Source organism: Ascaphus truei, chromosome 1 (genome assembly GCF_040206685.1).
Source record: "Ascaphus truei isolate aAscTru1 chromosome 1, aAscTru1.hap1, whole genome shotgun sequence".
Lineage (NCBI taxonomy): Eukaryota > Metazoa > Chordata > Amphibia > Anura > Ascaphidae > Ascaphus > Ascaphus truei.
Window position 1 is genome coordinate 458209978 of NC_134483.1, and position 24629 is coordinate 458234606.

General features: G+C 48.1%; 1 protein-coding gene across 1 annotated transcript in view; it reads right to left on the reverse strand.

The window, feature by feature from the left end:
* GPRIN3 (GPRIN family member 3) overlaps positions 1-24159 on the reverse strand; it is a 115070-nt gene extending 90911 nt beyond the window's left edge. Inside the window, exon 1 of the mRNA XM_075565845.1 lies at positions 23851-24159. The gene's annotated coding sequence lies outside the window, so the exon portion shown is untranslated. The remainder of the gene's footprint in view (positions 1-23850) is intronic.
* Between the last annotated feature and the right edge of the window lie 470 nt (positions 24160-24629).

Consider the following 24629-nt stretch of genomic DNA (forward strand, 5'->3'; position numbering starts at 1 on the left):
TCTAGAGTGACAGCAACCCTAACCTAGGGCCTGTCCCTGAGGAACCGCAACCTGGGATGGCTTGGGGAAAACTCCTAGGGCCTGTGGAACATTAACCTGCCCCCCTTCCCCTAGCTACCCAGTCTCAACTGTAACTGCTAATCCTAACAGCCTAACGCACCTGCAGCCAACACTCAGCTCACACTGTCAGCCTGCAGGGATCCACACACACTTCACACACCCTGCACGCACTGCGCCCAGCACATGCAGCGACACACACACAGACAGCTGCAATCACACACAGCCACCTGGATCCCGTAGCAATCCACTACTAGCACACTGTGCCTATTTGCCAGTGCCCACAGCCCTCTCCGCTGTGGCACTGCCAAACCTGCACCTTACACACACTAAGGGTGACCTCCCTATCTAGGGCCGTCCCTTATCAGTTACCCACTAACCTGGTGGGGAGTTGGGGCCTACCTGGAGGGTGAGGGTACCTATCAGGATGCAGGAGCTGCACTCACTCCCCGCATCCTTCCTTCCCCTTCAGCTCCTCTGCTCCAACTGACAAACGTGCTGCAGCACAAAACAATGTATCTCTTTCCTCCAGGCCTTCCTAAGCCCTATTGGCTCCCTGGTATCACATGGGGCGTGCAAAGGCTCTTGGGATATGTAGTCCCAGCTCAGAGCCTTCCCTGGTAGGCTAGGGGTTCGCGGGCTTTTCCTACCCTGCACTGCGCGTGCGCAAGCTCTCCCGGGCTTTCTCTCTTCTCCCCGAGCTGTCCCTATGCTCGCGCGAGCTATCCCTAGCTCTGGGGCTTTCCCTGCGCCTACGCATCCCTGCGCATGCGCAACGCTGTCTTCAATGGCGGCGCCCTGCACCACCGGCCGCCGGGACCTTAGAGACGCGATCGCGGCCTTAGCAACGGCCCGATCGCGTCCCCGGCAACCGGCCGCAGGCAGGAGAAGCCGCGCTGCTCCCTGCTCCAGCCCCCACCCTTGGAAGCAGCCGTCGGGTTGTTCAGTACCCGCGATCGAGCTGCGCCAGGGGAGGGGGGTCTCCAGGAGCTGCTGGGGACCAGGGTTACATGAATAAGAAACTTTTTCAGAAAACTGAAATGAGAATGGTGCTATCAACATAAAGCAGCACACAGAGTCTTAGGCTTGAGACATGGTGCAGGGAGCGGCGCTGGGCAGCGCTGACGCTCATGCTCTCCTGCTCAAGCAGGAGATTTTTCTTGTCCCTGCATGAGCGTCAGCGAGCGCGCTTGTGTGCCAGGTGGGAGGCTTTCGGGAGGCGGATCGGGAGGCGGGGCTAGCGCGCCACGTCGCCAACGTCACGGACTGCCATTGGCTTCTGGCAGTCACGTAACCGGCCCTGCGCTTGCATGAGCGGCAAAATTTAAATTTGCCTGTCTCCTGCATTTCCACACACCTCCGCACGCCGGCGGAAGTGCCGTCTAAAGCCGCGCTGATAGTTTCCCCTCAGTGCGGCTCAGCACGGTCTTTTTGACCATGTCCGAGGCCTTAGAGTTGCATGAGCTGAGTATCAAAAAGTAGTTTGAGTTTGCAACAAACATGCATATCATTTGCAAACCATTGGGAGCTATGTTTTCCTTATAATCAGAGATATACACTATATAAATATATACAGTATAATAGAGGCAAAACACAAAGTTGGAGTTATGGTAACCGGGCATACGGACAAAAGACAAATATGGTTATCTGTGAACTCTGAGATTAGATCATGCACAGTCTAATTCAATAAAATAAGGTGGTACTACTGTTTAGACTTAATTTTAAAATTGTTTAATGCATTAAAATGGATTTGAAGAGAAAACACATATATATATATATATATATATATATATATATATATATATATATCCGGCATATCCAATATAGCTTATTTAGGTAGGTGCATGTCCCATAATAAGTAGATAAACATACGATACCGTTCGCATGGAAATCAGCAGACGGCACTCAGCTTTGTGAAAAATAAACATATATTGTAGAAAAAATGACTCAAATCACCAACGTGTCGGACCCACAAATGGGCCCTTCCTCAGGGCCCTACCCTAGGAAGGGCCAGTTTGTGGGTCCGAAACGTTGGTGATTTGTGTCATTTTTCACAAACCTGAGTGCTGTCTGCTGATTCCCGTGCGAACGGTATCGTATGTATGTATGTATATATATATATACACACACACACACACACATACATAATATATATATATACATACTATATATATATAATACACATATACATATACATATACACACACACACATAAATATATATAATCAAAAATGAATAGACAATAGCGTTCTGTGGATCGTCTATTCATTTTTGATTATTGAAGTGTGTGCGTGTGTGTATATATGTATATATATATATGTATATGTAGAGGTATTGGTACCGTGTTAGCCGAGCTTCAATAATCAAAAATGAATAGACAATCCACAAAACGGTATTGTCTCTTCATTTTTTATTTTATATATATAAACATATATTATACACACATACATACACACACACACACATTATTATTTTTACCACGAAAAAAATATTTAACATTGACCTCTCGTTTTCAGATATATCTTGGGTACAGGATATTGTAGTGACAACATTATATATTACAGAAGCCTTAAAGGATCTTAAATACAGTAGGTGGTGATTTGGAGAGTAAGCACTAAAGCACTTGCATTGGATTAGCAAAATGGAAAAGTAATGTAATTTAGTCTCCCTACAGCTGCATATCACACTGCATCTACTGATCATCAAGAAGTTATGTTTAAATAGACTAAGCTGTCTTTTTCTCTTCTTTGCTAAACTTTTATGTGATCTATTATAAATGTTTTACGTTTATACTGAGTTCTTTGAAAGCATGCCAATTAATGTCACTTGTTAGGATCACACTGCATAGCAATAGTTCTCAAACTGTTTTAGTGGATGCACCCCTGAAAGATTTTTAAAATCTCCGGGCACACCTGCTCATCAGACCTTACTCGTCCCCTCCTCGCTAACATGCATACACCCACCAACCCCCTTCTTACACACTCCCCATTCACCCTAAGCCTGCGGCGTCGCTGGCACTTGATGGTTTTAGTTCCATAAATCTTTAAGTGCAAGTCCCTGCTCATGCCGTGCGCGGACACGCATGCTCACTCAAGCTTGGCGCTTGAGTAAACAAAAACATTTAAAGTTTCTAGCGCGCTCAATTTGCCCGCAACGCCCCCCCCCCCCCCCCCCCCCGCGCGCTTGTGAAATAGGCAGGACACCCGACGCTCATGCTTGGAGAGCTGGTGACGTCACCGCTCTCAAGCATAAGCGCGCTAAGCGCCATTGGGGCCGCAGCCGTACACATCACACTCCTCCTTTTATTCAACACACACTCCTTGTTTATCCCTTCTTCTCACGCAGCAAACTCACCCCGTTTCTTAATTATACACTCCACATCAGTCCCCTCTTCTCTTACACCACACACAAAGCCATCACACCCATTCCCTCAAACCTTTCCAAACACCTAAAACATGTAAGCTGCTCAGCAGGCATGTCCTGTACTGTCTGGAGATGGAGGGCTCCTCTATAACTGGCTCAGAGAGGAGAGGCGGATCGCAGACTCTACATAGGCAGGCAGCGCAGACTGCAACCGTTGAGCAGCCAGCAGAGTGTTTTCCCTTGGGGCTGTGGCACCCTGGTTAAGAAACACTGCAACATAGTGCAAATTAATGCACTTTTCATAGAGTTAACTGAAGTAGATGGAACACAAGTCTTAGCCTATCAAGCTGCACTGCGGGGTATCACACACTGATCCAATGGTAACTGCTATTGTCTTACAGCAGGCCTGCACAACATGCGGCCCGCGGGCCGCATGCGGCCCGTCTGGCCTCTCTGTGCGGCCCACGATGACTCTGGCCGGGCGCCAGATAATTAAATTAAAAAAAAAAAAGTTTAAAAAAATGGCGGCGATTCATCCCTCCTCCCTCCCTCCCTCTCCCTCCCAGCCCCCTCCACTCCCTCCCAGCCCCCCAGGTTTTGCGGTGCGCGGGGGCAGCAGCAGCATGAGGAGGATGCGGCAGCCGTGTGTTTTTTTTTCTTCAATAGCAGGATGCCGGGGAGGTCAGAGCATGCTGGGGGCGGGGCTTAGTACCGGGGAGAGAGGATATGCTGATCTAAGGTGTGTGTGTGTGTGTGTGTGTGTGTGTGTGTGTGTGTGTGTGTGTGTGTGTGTGTGTGTGTGTGTGTGTGTGTGTGTGTGTGTGTGTGTGTGTGTGTGTGTGTGTGTGTGTGTGTGTGTGTGTGTGTGTGTGTGAGAGAGAAAAACGGGCTGGTTGGGGGGTGGTGGGTGGGCTGCTGACATGTGAGGGGGGTGGGTGGGCTGCTGACATGTGAGGGGGGTGGGTGGGCTGCTGACATGTGAGGGGGGTGGGTGGGCTGCTGACATGTGAGGGGGGTGGGTGGGCTGCTGACATGTGAGGGGGGTGGGTGGGCTGCTGACATGTGAGGGGGGGTGGGCTGCTGACATGTGAGGGGGGGTGGGCTGCTGACATGTGAGGGGGGTGGGCTGCTGACATGTGAGGGGGGGGCTGGGCTGCTGACATGTGAGGGGGGGGCTGGGCTGCTGACATGTGAGGTGGGGGTGGACGGGCTGCTGACATGTGAGGGGGGCTGGGCGGGCTGCTGACATGTGAGGGGGTGTGGGCGGGCTGCTGACATGTGAGGGGGGGTGGGCGGGCTGCTGACATGTGAGGTGGTGGGCTGCTGACATGTGAGGTGGTGGGCTGCTGACATGTGAGGGGGGGGCTGGGCTGCTGACGTGAGGGGGGGGGCTGCTGACATGTTGGGGGGGGCTGGGCTGGGCTGCTGACATGTGAGGGGGGGGGCTGCTGACATGTGAGGGGGGGGGCTGCTGACATGTGAGGGGGGGTGGGCTGCTGACATGTATGGGGGGGGTGGGCTGCTGACATGTGAGGGGGGTGGGCTGCTGACATGTGAGCGGGGGTGGGCTGCTGACATGTGAGGGGGTGGGCTGCTGACATGTGAGGGGTGGGCTGCTGACATGTGAGGGGGGGCTGGGCTGCTGACATGTGAGGGGGGGCTGGGCTGCTGACATGTGAGGGGGGGGCTGCTGACATGTTGGGGGGGGCTGGGCTGCTGACATGTGTGGAGGTGGCTGGGCTGCTGACATGTGAGGGGGGGCTGCTGACAAAAAAAAGTTTGGTTGGGAAAGTGATGTGAGGTGCAGGGGGGGGGAGATATTGATGTGAGTTGCAGGGGGGGGAGAGAGTGATGTGAGTTGCAGGGGGGGGAGAGAGTGTCATATTGAGGGGAGGGGGAAAGAGTGTCATATTGAGGGAAGGGGGAAAGAGTGTCATTAAGGGGAGGGGGAGAGAGTGTCATATTGAGGGAAGAGAGACATGGGGGGATGCTGACGTGTGGGGGGGGGATGCTGACATGGGATGGGCTGGGGGGATGTGGAGGGGGGTATTGTGTGTTTGATGTGGAGGGGGGTATTGTGTGTTTGATGTGGAGGGGGTTATTGTGTGGGTGAGGGGGAGAGATGGGGGTATGAGAGATAGATGGGGAGTATCGTAAAGATTGATAGTGATAGTGATGGGTTCTGGGGAGATATGAGGATGATGATGATGATGATGATGATGAGAGGTGCTGGAGGAGAGATGATGATGATGATGATGATGATGATGATGATTTAACCCTTGCGGACCAATTTTTTTTCATCAGTGTGTGATAGCCTACATTGTAGCTTGATCAATCCTAGCCATAAAACCTATCCAATCCTCGTTTGGAATGGTCTTTGGCTTTATGAAATTGTTAGAAAAGCTCAGGTTTAATAGCCTACCCATTCAGCCATAGGCTTGTCACAACAATACATTTAGGTCGAAAAATCATCCGTCTATCACGTTCAGCATTCTCCTAAATCTCTTGAAGTGGTATTTGTCTGTGAAATCACCAGCTTGGGTGACAGAAGGTGTTTCTAAAATGTTACTCTCCTTTATAAAGTGAGCTGAAGCTACTAATTGAAATTACACAGGCTCCTCGCAGCTTATAAACACTCTATTGTCAATAGGTTTTAGTTTCTACTGAACAAAATACATTTGAAGCAACAACCAAATCCCAGAAGGATTTCTTCTGCAGTGCTAATGCAAACCTAGTTTCCGCTAATTAAATGCAGGATTCAATGATTTGGATAAAACGGTGCACCAAGAGCGTTCAAGGGTCATTGTTACTGGTCTCTTTAAACAAATGTAGTTATGCTTAATCCAACAAATTTGTTTGTCTTTCTTTGTAAATTAAGAACAATGCTCTTTTCATAACGTACTCTTTTTTTTGTAACTTAAATTTTATTAGTTTATAATTTTATAATATTATACAATACAATACATTACAAAATATATTATATCATGGTGATTCTCAGTGTATCTGGAAGTATAATGTTACTAATATCAATGGAATAGAACTTTAATCTGTGGTCAGACTGGTGGGCCTAAAGGGGTATCGAGACACGGCTCGCTTTCCGGGGTCCATATTATGGTGTCAAACCCCCCTTCTAAATCGGGGGGGACCAGGTGTAAAAGCTCAGTCACCGAATCATTAACCGCCCTGCCGATTAGTCGGCTGACACACGACTCATCTAGACGACGTATACATAAACAGGTAGACAACTACATGGGTAGACAAACAAATGTGAAGACCGACAAACAATCAACCATACGGACGGACAAACCGGTAGACAAACATTGATCCAAGAGGAAGAGGGGGGGAGGGGGGGAAGAGGGGGTTGGGATGGATGCTAGTGATCGTGAGTGTGTCTCAGAGTTGTTACGCTGCCTCTCTAGGTATGTTACCAGTTTGAGATGTAATCATCTTATGCCGAGCATGGGTGTAGCACACCTCTCCCAAGGAGAACGGACTTGGAAACTATCATAGCCAGATTGATGCCCTTTCTAACCCCGGGATGTCTGTCTGTGCCAACCAAGGCGTCCAGACTTTTAGATAATTGTCGCCAGTGTCGTTAACCAGACTCGTTAACTTTTCCATCTGGCAGATAAACCAAATACGATTCCGAATTTTTGGGATGGTTGGTATGTCTGAGCTTTTCCATAGTGCTGCGATCTCACACCGCGTTGCGAGTGCAAAGTGAGCAATAAGTTTATTATGAGCTTTAGAGAGACCCGCTAGTGGTCTGTTCAAGAGAAACAGCCACGGATCTGGGGGAATAGTGAGATCAAACAGTCTCTGTATCCAAACTCTAATTGTCTCCCAGAATGAGGAGATCCGCGGGCAAGACCACAGCATATGTAGCAGGTCTGCTGATCCTCCACATTGGCGCGGGCACAGCGGGGAGGATCCCGGCACGAACCTTGATAATTTTAGTGGGGTAAGGTACCATCGCATCAGGACCTTATATGCGTTTTCCTTGAGGGTGGAACATATGGAGCACTTTGCTGTGGCTAGAAAAATAGCACTCCAGTCCTCGTCTTCCAGACATTCTCCGATGTCTGTTTCCCAACGCGATCTAAATGAGGGTATCTCATGGGCTTGTTTGCTAGAACTGATCACTTCGCTGTATAGCTGCGAGGTAAGTCCCTTTGTGTCGGTCTCTGCCAGACAGAGCTTTTCAAAGGATGTCAATTGTGGGTACGGGGCAAATTTGTTATAGAACGCCCTGATCTGGAGGTATCTAAAGAATTCTGAGTGGGGGATCTCTTTTTCTAATCTGATGTGATCAAACGTCTTAACTTTTCTGTCATGGCCTTCCAGATCTTTAATCCGATTATAACCTTTCTTTTTCCAAATTGAGATATTACCGACCGATAGGCCCGGCACGAACTCGGAATTGTTCCACAGGGGTGACATCATAGAGCGTGTCGTTGTGAGGGAATGTTTAAATTTTGTGGCCTCCCAGATTGTCAATGAGTTGGTCATTGAGGATAGCGGCACATTGGCGCCTTTTCGCACCATTTTGGGGAGCCAGATTAGATTACGTAATTCTATAGGTTCACAGGCTGCGCTCTCTAATTCGACCCATCTCTTAGATCTCGGGTCAGACTGCCATTGCACAATTTGGCTCAACTGTGCCGCTTTGTAATATGATAACAGGCAGGGTACCGCTAGACCCCCAGCCAAGACCGGCCTTTTCATATTAATTTTGCTGACTCTTGGTTTTTTACCTCCCCATATAAACTTGGAGATGTCGGATTGAAGTGAGTGCAGGTCCTTCAATCTGAGTGGCACTGAGAGAGTTTGGAAGAGATATAAAATACGGGGGAGTAAGTTCATTTTAACACTATGGATTCTTCCTATCCAGGAGATCCTTTTAGATGTCCACTTTTGTAGGTCTGATTTTAGGGTCCGGATTAGGTTGGGGTAATTTGCGTCGTATATTTCTTTGACGTTTCTGGTGATGTGGACACCCAGATATTTTATAGATTTGTGTTGCCAGTGAAATTTAAAGTTTAGTTTTAATAGTTTTTCTATATGGCTGGGGAGATTGACATTGAGAGCCTCAGATTTGGATTGATTGATTTTGAAGCCGGAAATTTTAGAAAACCTGTTTAGCAGGTCAAATAAGTTCGGTAGTGAGGTGAGGGGTTTCGTGATCATCAAGAGGATGTCATCTGCGTACAGGGCCGCTTTATGGGTTTGGGAGTATGCGTTTAACCCTGAGATGTCAGGGTTTCCTCTGATTTGCGCCGCCAGGGGTTCGATACAGAGGGCGAATAGGAGGGGAGATAATGGGCAACCCTGTCTCGTACCACTCTTAATTTGGAAGGGCCGAGAGGGGTAGCCTTGGTGTACAACCCTGGCGGTGGGGTTAGAGTACAGCGATAGAATCGCATCACTCACCCGATCTCCAAAGCCAAATGCCGCAAGCGTCTCCTTTAGATAGGGCCAGTCTATCCTATCGAAAGCCTTTTCGGCGTCCAGACTTAACAACATACTTTGAGCAGTGTCAATAGTGGCCAAATCTATCAGATCTATAAATCGACGGGTATTATCTGCGGCTTGTCGGCCCTTGATAAATCCGACCTGATCTGGATGTATGAGTCTGGGTAGGATAAGACATATTCTATTGGCCAATAACTTTGCATATAGCTTGATATCCGTATTGATTAGTGATATGGGCCTGTAACTTTTGCAGTCTAGTGGGTCTTTCCCTGGTTTCGGGATGATTGATATAGACGCCTGTAACATCTCCTTGGGGATGGGGGCTCCCGCTAAAATAGCGTTGAATACTTGGAGCAACCTTGGGGCAAGTAATTTGATAAATTTCTTGTAGTATAACCCTGAGAAGCCGTCCGGCCCCGGTGCCTTTGAAGGTTTAAGTTCCGTAATGGCCTGTGTCAACTCCTCGTGTGTGAAGTCGGCATTTAGGGAGGCTCTGTCTGATTCTGTCAATCTCACCAGGTTGGAGCTAGCCAGGAAATCTCTTAGCTTACTGCTCGTGCTAGGATTATGTGCCACTTTCTCACCATTATAGAGTGTCTCATAGAAGGAGCCGAATTCATCTACTATTTTCTGTGGGTTTGAAGTAGGGGTACCAGATTTTAAGCGTAAAGCTTGGATGTTGTATTTAATTTGCCTGTCTTTCAGCATGCGGGCCAGCATCGTATCCGGCCTGTTTGCTTTTTCGTAAAATTTCCTCTTTGACCAACTCAATGAATTATCAGCCCTGGAGGTCAGTATCATGTTTAATTCAATTTTAGTGTCTTTTACCTCTTGTAGGGTTTGCGGGTCTAGTTTCTTTTTATGTTTGGCGGAGAGAGTTTGTAATTTAGTTTGGAGTGTGACAATTTTTGCCTCTCTCTCTTTTTTTCGTCTAGCCGTGATATTTATGAGGGTACCTCGGAGAGTCGCTTTATGCGCCTCCCAGAGGACCAGATGTGAGGAGACAGAGCCGGCATTTACTTTGAAAAATTGGTCTATCTCATTACCCACAGTATCACAGATCTCTGGAATTTTTAGAATGGATTCATTTAGCTTCCAGTTCGTTCCTGGTCTACCCGTTTGAATATTGTTGCACCGGAGCTCTATGGGTGCGTGGTCAGACCATGAAATATCATGGATCTCCGCTTGGGTGACCTTGGGGACCAGGTGACAGGACACTGCGAAGTAATCAATCCTACTGTATGAGCAATGTGGGTGCGAGAAGAATGTGTAATTCCTATCTGCTGGATGTAGCTCTCTCCAAATGTCTATTAGTTGGTTACATTTGAGACCTCTTCGTAGGGATATACCTGCTCCTTTATTGTGTAGGGTAGCTCCACCTGATCTGTCCATGTGAGGTTGTAGGACCATATTAAAATCTCCTGCTAAGACCACGCTTCCCTGCGCAACCGAGTTTAGGATTCTAAAGAATTTCTCGAAGAAGATTGCACTCTTTTCGCAGGGGGCATATATACAGGCGATTGTGATCTTCTGTCCCCTAATAGTTCCTACTATTATAATAAATCTGCCATCGTTATCCCGTTTGGTTATCAGGCCTTCGTAAGGGATGCTATTACGGAATAGGATGGCAACTCCACGCTTTTTGACTTCAGCAGAGGCCGAAAAAACCTGGGAGAAGTCTTTATCAAGATATTTGGGGGTATTGGTTTTGCTGAAATGTGTCTCCTGTAGGAGCAACACATCTGCATGTTTTCTTTTATAATCTGTGAAGGCTAGTTTGCGTTTAGTGGGGTTGTTAAAGCCCTGCACATTGTGAGATATAAAAGTCAACGCCATTTATTGCTGTGTGTGACTACGCGCATCATTATGTTGCTTGACTTACCCGTGGCTTCCATGTGTAGGGCCGGACGATCACTGCCTTCAGGGCGCTTACTCGTAGATAGGTATTTGAGGGAAGGGTAAGGAGGGAGTGGGAGGCAACGGGGAGGGAGTGGGAGGGGAGGGGGGGACTGGGAGTAGCACATGAGGGTCAACAACAAGGGGATTGGGTTCACGACACATAACAACAGATACTGTAATGTACAAAAAACAAATAGGAACATGAAGACAAGAGCCCACTCCGGGAGCCCCCGGGAGTGGCCCTTGCGCCCAAGGGATGGGTCCTTTGGCCCAGACTGACAACGGGATCTTCCCTGCCTGCTGGGTCCTGGCTTCCCTGGGACTTGTTTGCGACCCCTATTCTGTAGGGATCGTAGCGGAGGACACATACACGCCGATCAGGGAACTGTCCTGCCGGCGCATCTCCTTTAAACAGACAACAGTTAAATAACAGTATAACTTATAACTTTAGCAATAAAAAACTCTCATTTACATAACATCCACCTAAAGAGTTTCCCCCAAAACTCCACCTCTCCTACTCCTCCTGTTTTTGCCCTCTATGTGAGTATAGGTTGTAAGGAGCACCGTGCCCCCCCAAAGGGTTCCTATTGTGCGGTCCTCGTAGCGCCAATCCCGACCACTCTTGTTGGTGAGGAGTTCAGAGGACCGGCTACCTAATTTTCATTATCCTCTTATATGTGAATGTCTACTCTCTATATGGTAGGGTGCCGGACTCCCCTCCTTTAAGTGCCTCTGTGTTTTAATGTGTGGGTGGTGAACGTTTAATGTGCTGGTGGTCTGCATGTATTGTAACCATATAGCGGCATCCAAGAAGGCGGAGGGGCCACTGGCGCACATGACGCTGACGTTAGTCAACTACATGCAGACCTATCTCCCTATGGTGTTCCATGTTCCCATGTGGGGTCAAGCAGGAGGCAGCCACCGATTCCCCAACCCTCGGATGGCCCCGGCATGCATTTGCATCCCCCCTCCCCCGCCCACCAGCCCACTCCGTCAGAACTCTAAGGTCAAGGCCCCGTTCCCTCCCTCAGCGTTCCTGCATTGCTGACAGGCGGGGCGCCGACATATACCGACCGCGATATGCGGTCTGCAGGGAACGGGAGACGGAGCGGGGGGTGGTCGGGATCGGGAGGCCTGAACGGCAGGGGGGCGTGGGCCTGAGCGGAGGGACCCGCTACTCTCCCCCTCCTCCACCTTTCACAGGCTTGGGCTGGGGTTGCTGATCACAAGCAACACACATATTCAATCACACACGCAGGCATTCTCACACACACACACAGGTTCTCTCACACACCCACAGGCACTCTCACACACATACACACAGGTTCTCTCACATACCCACAGGCACTCTCATACATACACAGACACAGGCACTCTCACACATACACACACAGGCTCCCTCACATACCCACAGGCACTCTTACATATATACAGGTACTCTCATACACACACATACCCACACACACATAGGTAGGCAGGCACTTATACACATACACACGCACACACACAGACAGAGGCAGGCACTCATGCACTCAGGCACACACACACAGGTATCTAGACATCCAGACACATATACAGATAGGCATCTCTGTTACTCGCCCCACCCACCCCCCCCACCCACCACACACTCCTCCCCGCTTCCCCCCCTCCCCTATGGCCCTCAGCCACATCGCGCGACGTGCCGGAGCCAGGGAATACAATTCTCCTGCGTCCCCCAGTGGCCGACGCGTCACCGCGTGCAGTCAGCTGCGCAGTCGAAGGGGATCGGGACCGGCCCGGAAGGGTTCCCCTGCTGCGGGTCCCATCTCATTCTGCTCCCATCGCCGGGTGCGCCGCCTGGTGTGTCCGGCTGCTAGGTCTCGCCGGTTCAGGGACATATTTGGGTCTCGGGGGGGGGAGGGGAGTTCGGGTGCTGGTGAGACTCCGTTGGCTCCGTCTAGGGCTTCGGCTACGTCATCGCCCGGTGCCGTCGCCGCTGTGTCCCTCCACTCATGCGTCCCGCTTCAAGTCTCGCGGGAGCCAGTGACGTCATCGAGGCATCCCGCGAAGAGCAGGGCTGCTCCCGCTCTCCTCGGGGAAGGAGCAGGAGAAGATGGCTGCCCCTCAAAAAAAGTGAGTAGACCTGCGGGGGCTGAAAGTTTTCTTAATCTCCGTGGGGGGGGTCGATGGGGGTTCCCGGACAAGCACCCCTTGGCTAGGGCCTTCCAGAGGATCCTGCTGGGGAGTTTGGGGGAGAATGTAGATGTTTATTGGGGTGGTATAGCAGAGTCTATGTGGAGCTCGGCGGTTCCTCCACAACTCTAGCTGCGGATCGTAGGCTCCCAGCTGCGCGCCATGAGGTTGAGGGGGCGCCATCTTCAGCAGCTACCAAGTGAGGGGGGCTTTGCGGGGAGCCAAGGACCTTACGGAGGAATCCCTCTCCATCCTCCACATGTTTCAGTGTGTGTGCAACACCGTTTTTCACAACCAGAACTGCACATGGGAACAGGCATCTGTAGCGCACTTCTTTGTCCCGGAGCGCTCTAGTTATGGGGGTCATTGCCTTTCTTTTTGCCAGGGTAGCTGGGGACAAATCTTGATATACTTGGAATTTGATGTGTTCAAACTCCACTGTTTTCATCTCTCTGGCGATTCTGCATATTTGTTCTTTTGTCCGATAGCAGTGGAACCGCATAACGATGTCTCTGGGGGGGTCCCCCTGCTGGGATCTTCCTCTGAGTGCCCTATGGCATCTGTCTAGCATTAAGTCCCTTTCTGTCAGGTCTGGGAACAGATGCTCCAACCACTTAGCGGCGAAGTCTTCCAGATCTGGACCGATTCTGGCACCCCGCGCAGGCGGATATTGCAGCGACGGTCGCGATTCTCCCCATCTTCGATCTTTTCCTCCAGGGATCTGATTTGATCTTTAAGGGTGGACACTTGTGTTTGTGTCTGGGATATGGCGCTGGTGTTCTCTTCTGCCCTAGACTCCAGGGTATCAGTACGCTCCCCCAGGGCATCCACATCTTTCCTTAGTGCCCAGAGCTCTGTCTTGAAGAACTTTTTCATGTTGGAGCAAAACTCCTTCATGTCTTTCCTCCGCACCACTGCCATATCATCCTGCTCCTCTGCAGGACTGTCCATATCAGGGTCTGCTGCTGGATGCTGCTCAGGGGAATCATGAGTCCCGGCCTTAGCTGTATCTTTACTTTTAAAAAATGTAGATACTGGCTGTGTTTTTCTACGCACCGTTTTGGTAGAAGCCATCTCTGTAGGTTGATGTATGTTGCGCTTAGCTTTTATTAAGGAGACGATAGCGTTTTAACTGTTATTTTACGCTATTATGCACCGGGGGGAATGGAGCTCTCACTCTAAGCTGCCATTCACCATCGGGGGGGCGTGTCCTCTCTACATTCTTGTGTTCTAATGGTGCTCAAGTTCAGTTTTATAGGGCTACCCTGATTCTAGGGTCTATATATCAACATAGGGGAAAGTGCTTAGATGCACTCTTGTATTTATTGGAGCAGAACTCCGGCATATGTAGAACAGTCTCTTACATCTGATGCAGTATGTTAGCCTTACACCACTACGAATGTGGAGGATTTGGGGGGGGCAAATAAAAGGTCAAAAGAGTGACACCGACTATGATACATCTCATGATGTTATGTGCACCATATAACTCCTCCCAAGTTGCTCCTACTGACACTCTCCAAGGTGCAAACTAGGGTAGATAGGGGGAAATTGGCACAAACTGCTTTAGTATACTGTATAAGTGCCAGATAAATATGCCCTGGTTTCTCTCCAAAATGTCCTTGATAGAAGATCCCAATACCTGTAAGATTCCTTGGTGAAAACAATGAATCAAACACACCAAGTATATATCAGAAAAAAAGAATTAAAACAAAAAGTTAATGGGTACTACAATGTTGCACGAGTCCATATTGACATCAGCTGTTGTTTGATTAATTATTGAGGTGCTTGGCTTGTGTTTACTTGTCAGCTTTTATTAAACTTGGCTAATAGCTCTAAATATTTCCATTTGCTCAGAAATTGTAGGAGGTGGAGGACATTTACAAGGTGACACAGGGGAGTTTGAAACACCCAATACACCTGAAAACACATACAAGAATGATGCTCTCTACCAGGTAATTCATTACAATAGCGCTAGCTCAAATATTGCTGTTCTGTTTGTTGTTCATAGAGCTGCTTGGCGTTCACATTCTGCATGTGCTGAAGGATTTACATGAAATGCTTTATTGACTTGGCTGCATGGAAGAGAGAAATTGAGGCCAGGTGCCTCAAATCAAATCAGATCCCTGGAGGAAAAGATCGAAGACGGGGAGAATCGCGACCGTCGCTGCAATATCCGCCTGCGCGGGGTGCCAGAAGTCTTCCAGATCTGGAAGACTTCGCCGCTAAGTGGTTGGAGCATCTGTTCCCAGACCTGACAGAAAGGGACTTAATGCTAGACAGATGCCATAGGGCACTCAGAGGAAGATCCCAGCAGGGGGACCCCCCCAGAGACATCGTTATGCGGTTCCACTGCTATCGGATAAAAGAACAAACATGCAGAATCGCCAGAGAGATGAAAACAGTGGAGTTTGAACACATCAAATTCCAAGTATATCAAGATTTGTCCCCAGCTACCCTGGCAAAAAGAAAGGCAATGACCCCCATAACTAGAGCGCTCCGGGACAAAGAAGTGCGCTACAGATGGCTGTTCCCATGTGCAGTTCTGGTTGTGAAAAACGGTGTTGCACACACACTGAAACATGTGGAGGATGGAGAGGGATTCCTCCGTAAGGTCCTTGGCCCCCCGCAAAGCCCCCCTCACCTGGTAGCTGCTGAAGATGGCGCCCCCTCAACCTCATGGCGCGCAGCTGGGAGCCTACGATCCGCAGCTAGAGTTGTGGAGGAACCGCCGAGCTCCACATAGATTCTGCTATTCAACCCCAATAAACATCTAGATTCTCCCCCAAACTCCCCAGCAGGATCCTCTGGAAGGCCCTAGCCAAGGGGTGCTTGTCCGGGAACCCCCATCGACCCCCCCACGGAGATAAAGAAAACTTTCAGCCCCCGCAGGTCTACTCACTTTTTTTGAGGGGCAGCCATCTTCTCCTGCTCCTTCCCCGAAGCGAGCGGGAGCAGCCCTGCTCTTCGCGGGATGCCTCGATGACGTCACTGGCTCCCGCGAGACTTGAAGCGGGACGCATGCGCAGAGGGTCACAGCGGCGACGGCACCGGGCGATGACGTGGCCGAAGCCCTAGACGAAACCAACGGAGTCTCACCAGCACCCGGACTCTCCCCCCCCCCCCCCCGAGACCCAAATATGTCCCTGAACCGGCGAGATCTAGCAGCCGGACACACCAGGCGGCGCACCCGGCGATGGGAGCAGAATGAGATGGGACCCGCAGCAGGGGAACCCTTCCAGGCCGGTCCCGATCCCCCTCGACTGCGCAGCTGAATGCACGCGGTGACGCGTCAGCCACTGGGGGACGCAGGAGAATTGTGTACCCTGGCTCCGGCACGTCGCGCGATGTGGCTGAGGGCCGGGGGGGGGAAGTGGGGAGGAGTGTGTGGGGGGGGGGGTGAGTAACAGAGATGCCTATCTGTATATGTGTCTGGATGTCTAGATGCCTGTGTGTGTGTGCCTGAGTGCGTGAATGCCTGCCTCTGTCTGTGTGTGTGCGTGTGTATGTATATAAGTGCCTGCCTACCTATGTGTGTGTGGGTATGTGTGTGTATGAGAGTACCTGTATATATGTAAGAGTGCCTGTGGGTATGTGAGGGAGCCTGTGTGTGTATGTGTGAGAGTGCCTGTGTCTGTGTATGTATGAGAGTGCCTGTGGGTATGTGAGAGAGCCTGTATGTGTGTGTGTGTGTGTGTGTGTGTATGAAAGAGCATATGTGTGTGTATGAGAGAACCTGTGTGTATGTGTGTGAGAGTGCCTGTGGGTGTGTGAGAGAACCTGTGTGTGTGTGTGAGAATGCCTGCGTGTGTGACTGAATATGTGTGTTGCTTGTGATCAGCAACCCCAGCCCAAGCCCGTGAAAGGTGGAGGGGGGGGAGAGTAGCGGGTCCGCCCGCTCAGGCCGCGCCCCCCTGCCGTTCAGGCCTCCCGATCCCGACCACCCCCCGCTCCGTCTCCCGTTCCCTGCAGACCGCATATCGCGGTCGGTATATGTCGGCGCCTCGCCTGTCAGCAATACAGGAGCGCTGAGGGAGGGAACGGGGCCTTGAACTTAGAGGGCTGACGGAGTGGGCTGATGGGCGGGGGAGGGGGGATGCAAATGCATGCCGGGGTCATCCGAGGGTTGGGGAATCGGTGGCTGCCTCCTGCTTGACCCCACATGGGAACATGGAACACCATAGGGAGATAGGTCTGCATGTAGTCGACTAACGTCAGCGTCATGTGCGCCAGTGGCCCCTCCGCCTTCTTGGATGCCGCTATTTGGTTACAACACATGCAGACCACCAGCACATTAAACGTTCACCACCCACACATTAAAACACTGAGGCACTTAAAGGAGGGGAGTCCGGCACCCTACCATATAGAGAGTAGACATTCACATATAAGAGGATAATGAAAACTAGGTAGCCGGTCCTCTGAACTCCTCACCAACAAGAGTGGTCGGGATTGGCGCTACGAGGACCGCACAATAAGAACCCTTTGGGGGGGCACGGTGCTCCTTACAACCTATACTCACATAGAGGGCAAAAACAGGAGGAGTAGGGAGAAGTGGAGTTTTGGGGGAAACTCTTTAGATGGATGTTATGTAAATGAGAGTTTTTTATTGCTAAAGTTATAAGTTATACTGTTATTTAACTGTTGTCTGTTTAAAGGAGATGCGCCGGCAGGACAGTTCCCTGATCGGCGTGTATGTGTCCTCCGCTACGATCCCTACAGAATAGGGGTCGCAAACAAGTCCCAGGGAAGCCAGGACCCAGCAGGCAGGGAAGATCCCGTCGTCAGTCTGGGCCAAAGGATCCATCCCTTGGGCGCAAGGGCCACTCCCGGGGGCTCCCGGAGTGGGCTCTTGTCTTCATGTTCCTATTTGTTTTTTGTACATTACAGTATCTGTTGTTATGTGTCGTGAACCCAATCCCCTTGTTGTTGACCCTCATGTGCTACTCCCAGTCCCCCCCTCCCCTCCCCCTCCCTCCCCGTTGCCTCCCACTCCCTCCTTACCCTTCCCTCAAATACCTATCTACGAGTAAGCGCCCTGAAGGCAGTGATCGTCCGGCCCTACACAAGGAAGCCACGGGTAAGTCAAGCTACATAATGATGCGCGTAGTCACACACAGCAATAAATGGCGTTGACTTTTATATCTCACAATGTGCAGGGCTTTAACAACCCCACTAAACGCAAACTAGCCTTCACAGATTATAAAAGAAAACATGCAGATGTGTTGCTCCTACAGGAGACACATTTCAGCAAAACCAATACCCCCAAATATCTTGATAAAGACTTCTCCCAGGTTTTTTCGGCCTCTGCTGAAGTCAAAAAGCGTGGAGTTGCCATCCTATTCCGTAATAACATCCCTTCATAACGTACTCTAACTGTGACAGGTGCACTTCAGACACTGCTTCCTTTATCTCTTTAGTCGCGACATCCTTGTCAGAGGGATAGTAAGAAGCCGATCGGGATGTTTGTGGCCAAAATTCCTCATTGACTTCAATTGAGAATTTCGTCTGGAAACGGCCAAATCAGCCGGTTCAGTTGATGAACTATAGAATAAGTCCCTAAATAGCTCACCTCCATTGCCTCATTTTGACACCACGTGGGAGTGCACATCTGGGTCAAAACAATGCACATTTCTCATTACACAAAGTAGGTGAAGGCAAAACTGAAAATCGAAAACATCTGTATGTGACCTCTCCACAGATTTGGGCCCATATTTCCCAAGCGATGCTATTTCATAATACACCTTCTGGTGCCAGAAAACACCTTTCAGCCCATAAAGTGTCTTTCAAAGACCATAACAGGTCCTAGCACCAATTAGGCCTATATTTGCTAAGTGTGTTACTTGTACTGTAATTGCTGGTACACGTGCCAAAGCACATTGTTCAAATGAAATACACAATAGAATGCTCAGCCTTTTGTGGTACAGTAACAAACACTATAGATTGAAACACATACTAGTTTGTACACAAATATACAAGGCAGCACAAATTTTAGTATTGCCCCATAATGATGACAATGAAAATGTAAACAACAGTGCAAAGTTATTGCCTAATTTTCTCTACTCAGAAACAAGAACTTCAATGCCCCAATTTAATCGTCACCACACAATTCTTTCTGCACTGACCTGTGAGCTACAGTGATAGATGAAACTTGATATGCTTTCATAGGTGGGCTAAACCATATCGCTGTTTACACTGAGATTCTTGTAAATGTATATAATAGACTTCACATCTTTAGATTCTATTAGCTGAATAGGTTGCTACCGGATGATGTAAAACACCATTGTAGAAAAAGGTTTCTCACATATGAATTGTAGCTCTTCAAATTTATTTGGACACAAATGAATCTGAGAAAAATCTGAAGATTTCTCCCTGAAAAACAAGATTCAGTGCCCATCAAAAACAAAATCACATCTTTTTGCACTTGCAACCGAGCCCCTTACCTCCGTGCCAGCTACTGCAGCTGTCAGGGACACTGTGGGACGGCTGCGTGCAGAGAGAGGGAGCTCCGTTGCTCTGTGGCGGACGTCTAGACAGGGCGCCGCCATTGTGGATAGCCGCGCATGCACCAGGTCACTGGAGATCCGTGGCGGCTCCCTGAGCAGGGCGCCACCATCTTGATAGAGCGTGCGCCTGCGTAGTACAATTGCGCATGTGCAGAAAGGTGTCGGGAGTTGCGGCAGCCATTACAGGCGCACGCATGCGCAGTGTACAGCGGCCATCTTGGGGAAGGTGCGCAGCGGGGACTACAGCCCCCAGAAGGCCATGGGGCTGAAGATCAGATGGAGAAATAGTCAATAGGACTGTAGCATTGCTCCTGCCACAAAATTGATACATTTGGCGTGCTGCGAGCCACGCCAGTCGGAGTTGGGACATCAGAAGGTAAGCGTGTGTGTGCAGGGTGTCTGTAGGCCCCTGCACTAGGCCAGAGACCCCTATTAGGCCTCAGCTAGGCCCTGACTCCCCTGTAGATTGTGGCTGCTACAGGACCAGTCCCTTAGATAGGGACACTGCCCAGTAGCATTCCTAGTGTCAGAGACACAGCAAAGAATGCAGCGCAGCAGATGTGGTCTGGGACTAGACCACCAACGCATACAGAGACTCTTATGGTGGAACCCTCTACCTGGATACCACCCCACATTGAGGCGCACGCCATCGCGGACCACGTCGCTGGATCAGCGGATCCCTGTCACCGTTCTGTCGGCGCTACCGGGTGTTGGAGCACCCGACAGGTATCACTCCTCCATCTACAAGTGCACCAACTCTAACACTGGTTGTGGGCAGCGCTGTCACACATATATTGGGTAGGATGGCTTCTGTGGACACTGGCAGGCTGAGTGCCCACGGCACCTAAGTACTTTGGGGAAAACCCCACCAGGGTGCGGACAGTGTGTTGGACAGAGCCTATGGTGTGTGGGTAAGGCTGTGCGAGGCCATGTTCTATGGTTATTGTATTGCCCATTGCATGTTAGTAAACCTGCTATCTATATCATTGTGTTTATTCTTGTATTGGGTCCTGTGACAGGGTTATCCGACAGTTAGGATCCCGCACAGGTGGAGGCGCTGTCACCAGACGAATCAGGTAAACCCCAGGCTCGTAGCAGCAGAGGTTCAGGCCTCCTGAGCCACAGGTAAAAGCACCACACACTCAGTAGCCACTACATCTCCCATAGGGTGGGGGAAACTGCGCTACACACAATATATAATTTCTTACATACACTGCACAGTGCTGTTTTAATTCAGAACCATATTAGACTATTCTGGACTAAAGGAAAGTAAAGAATGGGGGACAGTTTAACAACTGGGTCCAGGTCACAGGAGATGGGAATGGCATGAGTGGGCATGTAAATAACAGGGCTGAAATCTCGGTATTGAATAGATAAGAACATAAGCAGATCAGAGAGCGACTTAATTCAATGCAAGATATTTTATGCATATTGGTTCACCAAGCGAGGAATAATAGTATGGTCTTGCACCAAAGTGGAAAGGACAGAAGAAACATGAACAAGGAGGGTGATTATTGATTTATTTATTTTCATCTGATGATCATGATTTACTGTACAAGTATAACATTTCACAACCTTTATTATGGAGTTCCTAATACTTGAAAGGCTGATCTTCACCAACTCGTTTCCTACAGTCTGAATGTTACATAAGAGGTTGGTGCAGCTTAACCTAAATAACAAATATATGTACTGTAACTTATCATATTAACCAAATTCCAATATATATATGCCTTGACGTGGCATGCAGGCTTATACTTTGGTCAAAGGGTTTAACAAAATTACCCTTTTTCATGAAATCATTATTTTACCTTAATTGGTAGGAGCGCAGGAATCGTTGTGTGTGTGTGTGTGTGTGTGTGTGTGTGTGTGTGTGTGTGTGTGTGTGTGTGTGTGTGTGTGTGTGTGTGTGTGTATATATATATATATATATATATATAAATAATCAACATTTTCTATTTTCTTCTTAGTGTAATCTGACACATGCTCTATGCATCTTTTTACTTGCTTGAAGCAGTTTACCAAATTACCTTTGTAGCCATAAAAAATGTCTGTCAGTAGGATCAAGCATGAATAAACATTATGGAACAAAATAAAATAAATAATTGACACACTTGTATGCTCATTTGATTTATATCAAAGCAAGCACTTCATAAAACTACACAGAATGTGATTTCGTCTTCCATTGTAGTGTGGCCCACTTACAGTACAAGCAAAATAATTTCAGCTATGCATTTCAAAAATGAACAACACGATCATAAAAAAACTCCATGATATCTATTAAAGAAAAACTACCGGTATATATTGGTAATATCATCCTTTAGCATACCAAGTGCTTCTCAAATCAGGAGGAGACTGGAGCCTCAGCAACTGGGTCATATAAATATAAGAGTGATGTGAAAAAACACACATTTCCCGACCGTCTGCCCATTCCTCTTTCAAAACATAACAGCTTAATGATTGTGGGGCCTATGGGGCTAATTCTGTATGTGCTGGTGCGCTCATCAACTGGGAATTTCATCTGAAAATGGCCTGAAGTCAATGGGGAATTTTGGCAGAAAACTACCCTATCCGCTGTTCGACACGTTTAGAACCAACACCTATGCAACAATACAAGTTAGAAGCATAGTTGACTCAATTAGAAGCATGTATTTATAAAAATACAGTATATGTATTTATATATTTATAATATATATTTTTTGCCTAATACAGCGTTGTACAGTACATATAATTTTTCAGGTGTAAGTCACATCCTTGTAAAACTTACATGAGGAACAGAAAATAAAGTGATGTGCCCAAAGTGTCAAGGAGTTGAAACTGGGATTTGAACCAAGTACAGTACATCTGCTGCAAAAGGCAGCAACAATACCATTGTGCTACTCTTTCTCCTGTATCAATTACAGTACTTTGCTCCAATTTTTGCTCTGTGTGCGTGAGCCAGTGACTGAAGTGTTTTAATAGGAGGAGTTAGGGAGCAGTTTAATGGTCCAGATGTTATAATGGCAAGCATCAGATTCAGTCACACTGTGCTTCATCTTTTTTTTACGGTTTAAAAGAATAAGTAAGGGTTGAGGTGGCTTAAACTCTACTCCAAATATAAAAATAGCTTTTGTAGCAAATCAAACTTTTCTTTGTATCGATACATGGACCCCCTACATTTGTATTGTGTGTTTCCTAAGGTTGAGCTGAACATGGCTGTATGCTTGTTAAAGTATTTAGTAATCATGAGGGGAGGGGTTTCCCTTTATTTTTAAGTAACTGCACATTTAACCCTTTAGAGTGTCGTTCAGTGCCGAGGGTCTAACGGTAGAAGACTTCTTACTAAATATGGCCCTTAACCCCTTGCGTGTCAGAGGGGCCAGCCTCACATTCCTTGGTCTGACACTCAAGTAGTTAATGACTTAATGCAAGATGATTAAGAACCTATTTCACACAGAATTTATTTTACAAAGAGCAATACATGAAGTATTGTCTAAAGTGATGCAAGATCCATCTTTTGAAGAGTTATTTTATTCAAGAACCACATTTGCTATATATATATATATATATATATATATATATATATATATATATATATATATAGGGAATCTGTTCTAATAAAGCAAAACTGCAGAAAAAAATACCTTAAATCTATTACCATTATGTCAGAAAAAGAGCATAAACACTTACATCAAAAAACAGAAATCATACCAAGAAATCTATGAAAAACACTTTGTACAGAGCAGCACCTGAGTGTCAAATACATCCCAACCTAGACAACATGCAAATGCTTCTCTGTCAATCAAGTCCAGGGAGGATTTGCTTTACCTGGTAAACACCTCACTCAGCACTGTGCCAGGTTCAACATACCGTATTTTCCTCCAGCAAACTGTGCCAAAACAATGCCTTAATGAGAACTCTGTTTTCAGTGCTCTCTCATTAACCCTTAATTGAGTGCAAACAATACAGATGTACCCAATGCAATTAGATGTGTCTCTGTGCCGCTTACTCTTCATGCAACTGCCCACTAAACATGTACCCCTCTGTCACTGTCCATTAGCATTCCAAGCCACATCCGCGCTGCAGACAGCATGCAACGAGCAACACATTTCCACTGCAAATTGGCATCTCTCAGGCGTTTACACATCCAAGTTATACATGTTTGCTCACCTTGTTGTTAGCAGAGCCTTTCTTTTGTTTATTTTTTATTTATTGGTATTATGTCAAAATCAGCTAATAGGCTTCTTTGTATGTGCTGCTTCTTTTTGTCCTCTGGGTCTCATACTATTTATGCAAGTATGCCATCAATCTCCCAAATAAATTAAATGTATAATTATAAAGTCTCCTGAATAATAGATGAACAGCAACAACAAAAATATAGAAAGATATATACGTTTTGTAACTAGCTTACCTTCAACCCGACCAAGCCAGCATAGAACAGTACAAGCATTGACCTTGCAGAGAAATTCATCATCCGGCACAAGATCCGGCTCCTACTGTAAATCCCAAATGTAAATGAGGTGGCACAGATACCTAGCAAGAACCTATGCCCCCATCCATGGATATAAGGGGGGCGGGGAAGGCACAGTATGTTTTCAAATGCCACTTTGTAATGAAAGGGGCTCTTGATTCCTTGTAGCTGTTAATGATCAAGGAGCACTGTTTGCCTATTTGTATATTGTGCTTTTAGAAGCGCTTGCTCGGGAGCAGCAGCAGCAGATCAGAGATCAGCAGCACAGTGTTTCAGCTCTGAGCCCGGACACCACGCCTCCAGTGATGCTGCCTGTCACTCACTGGGACTGTGCAAGAGTAGGCATAGATCACCCCTGCTCACTGCAAAGCCACTGTCTTTTTCACCTATTGATTTCGTTTTGATGGAGGTTTTAGATGGGCGATTGCTATTGGAGTGCCATATATTTCATGGATATCTGCTGTGCATAGTAAAGGAAAGACTCCACTGATATTGACAAGGAGAAATTGTGTGTAAGAGGGTTCTACAGTCTGAGGGTAAATATGTGCCATGCTTACCTTAACCACCATGTCAACAGTGTGATGATATTGCTGGTCTGTTGACAAATTTGGTTTAACTCTTTCACTAAGGGCTCGCTCAGACATGGCGCTACGCCTACTTGCTAGCGTTCGCGCCCCCGCCGCTCGCTCCTGCAGCCCAGCGATCTGTGATCAAATTGC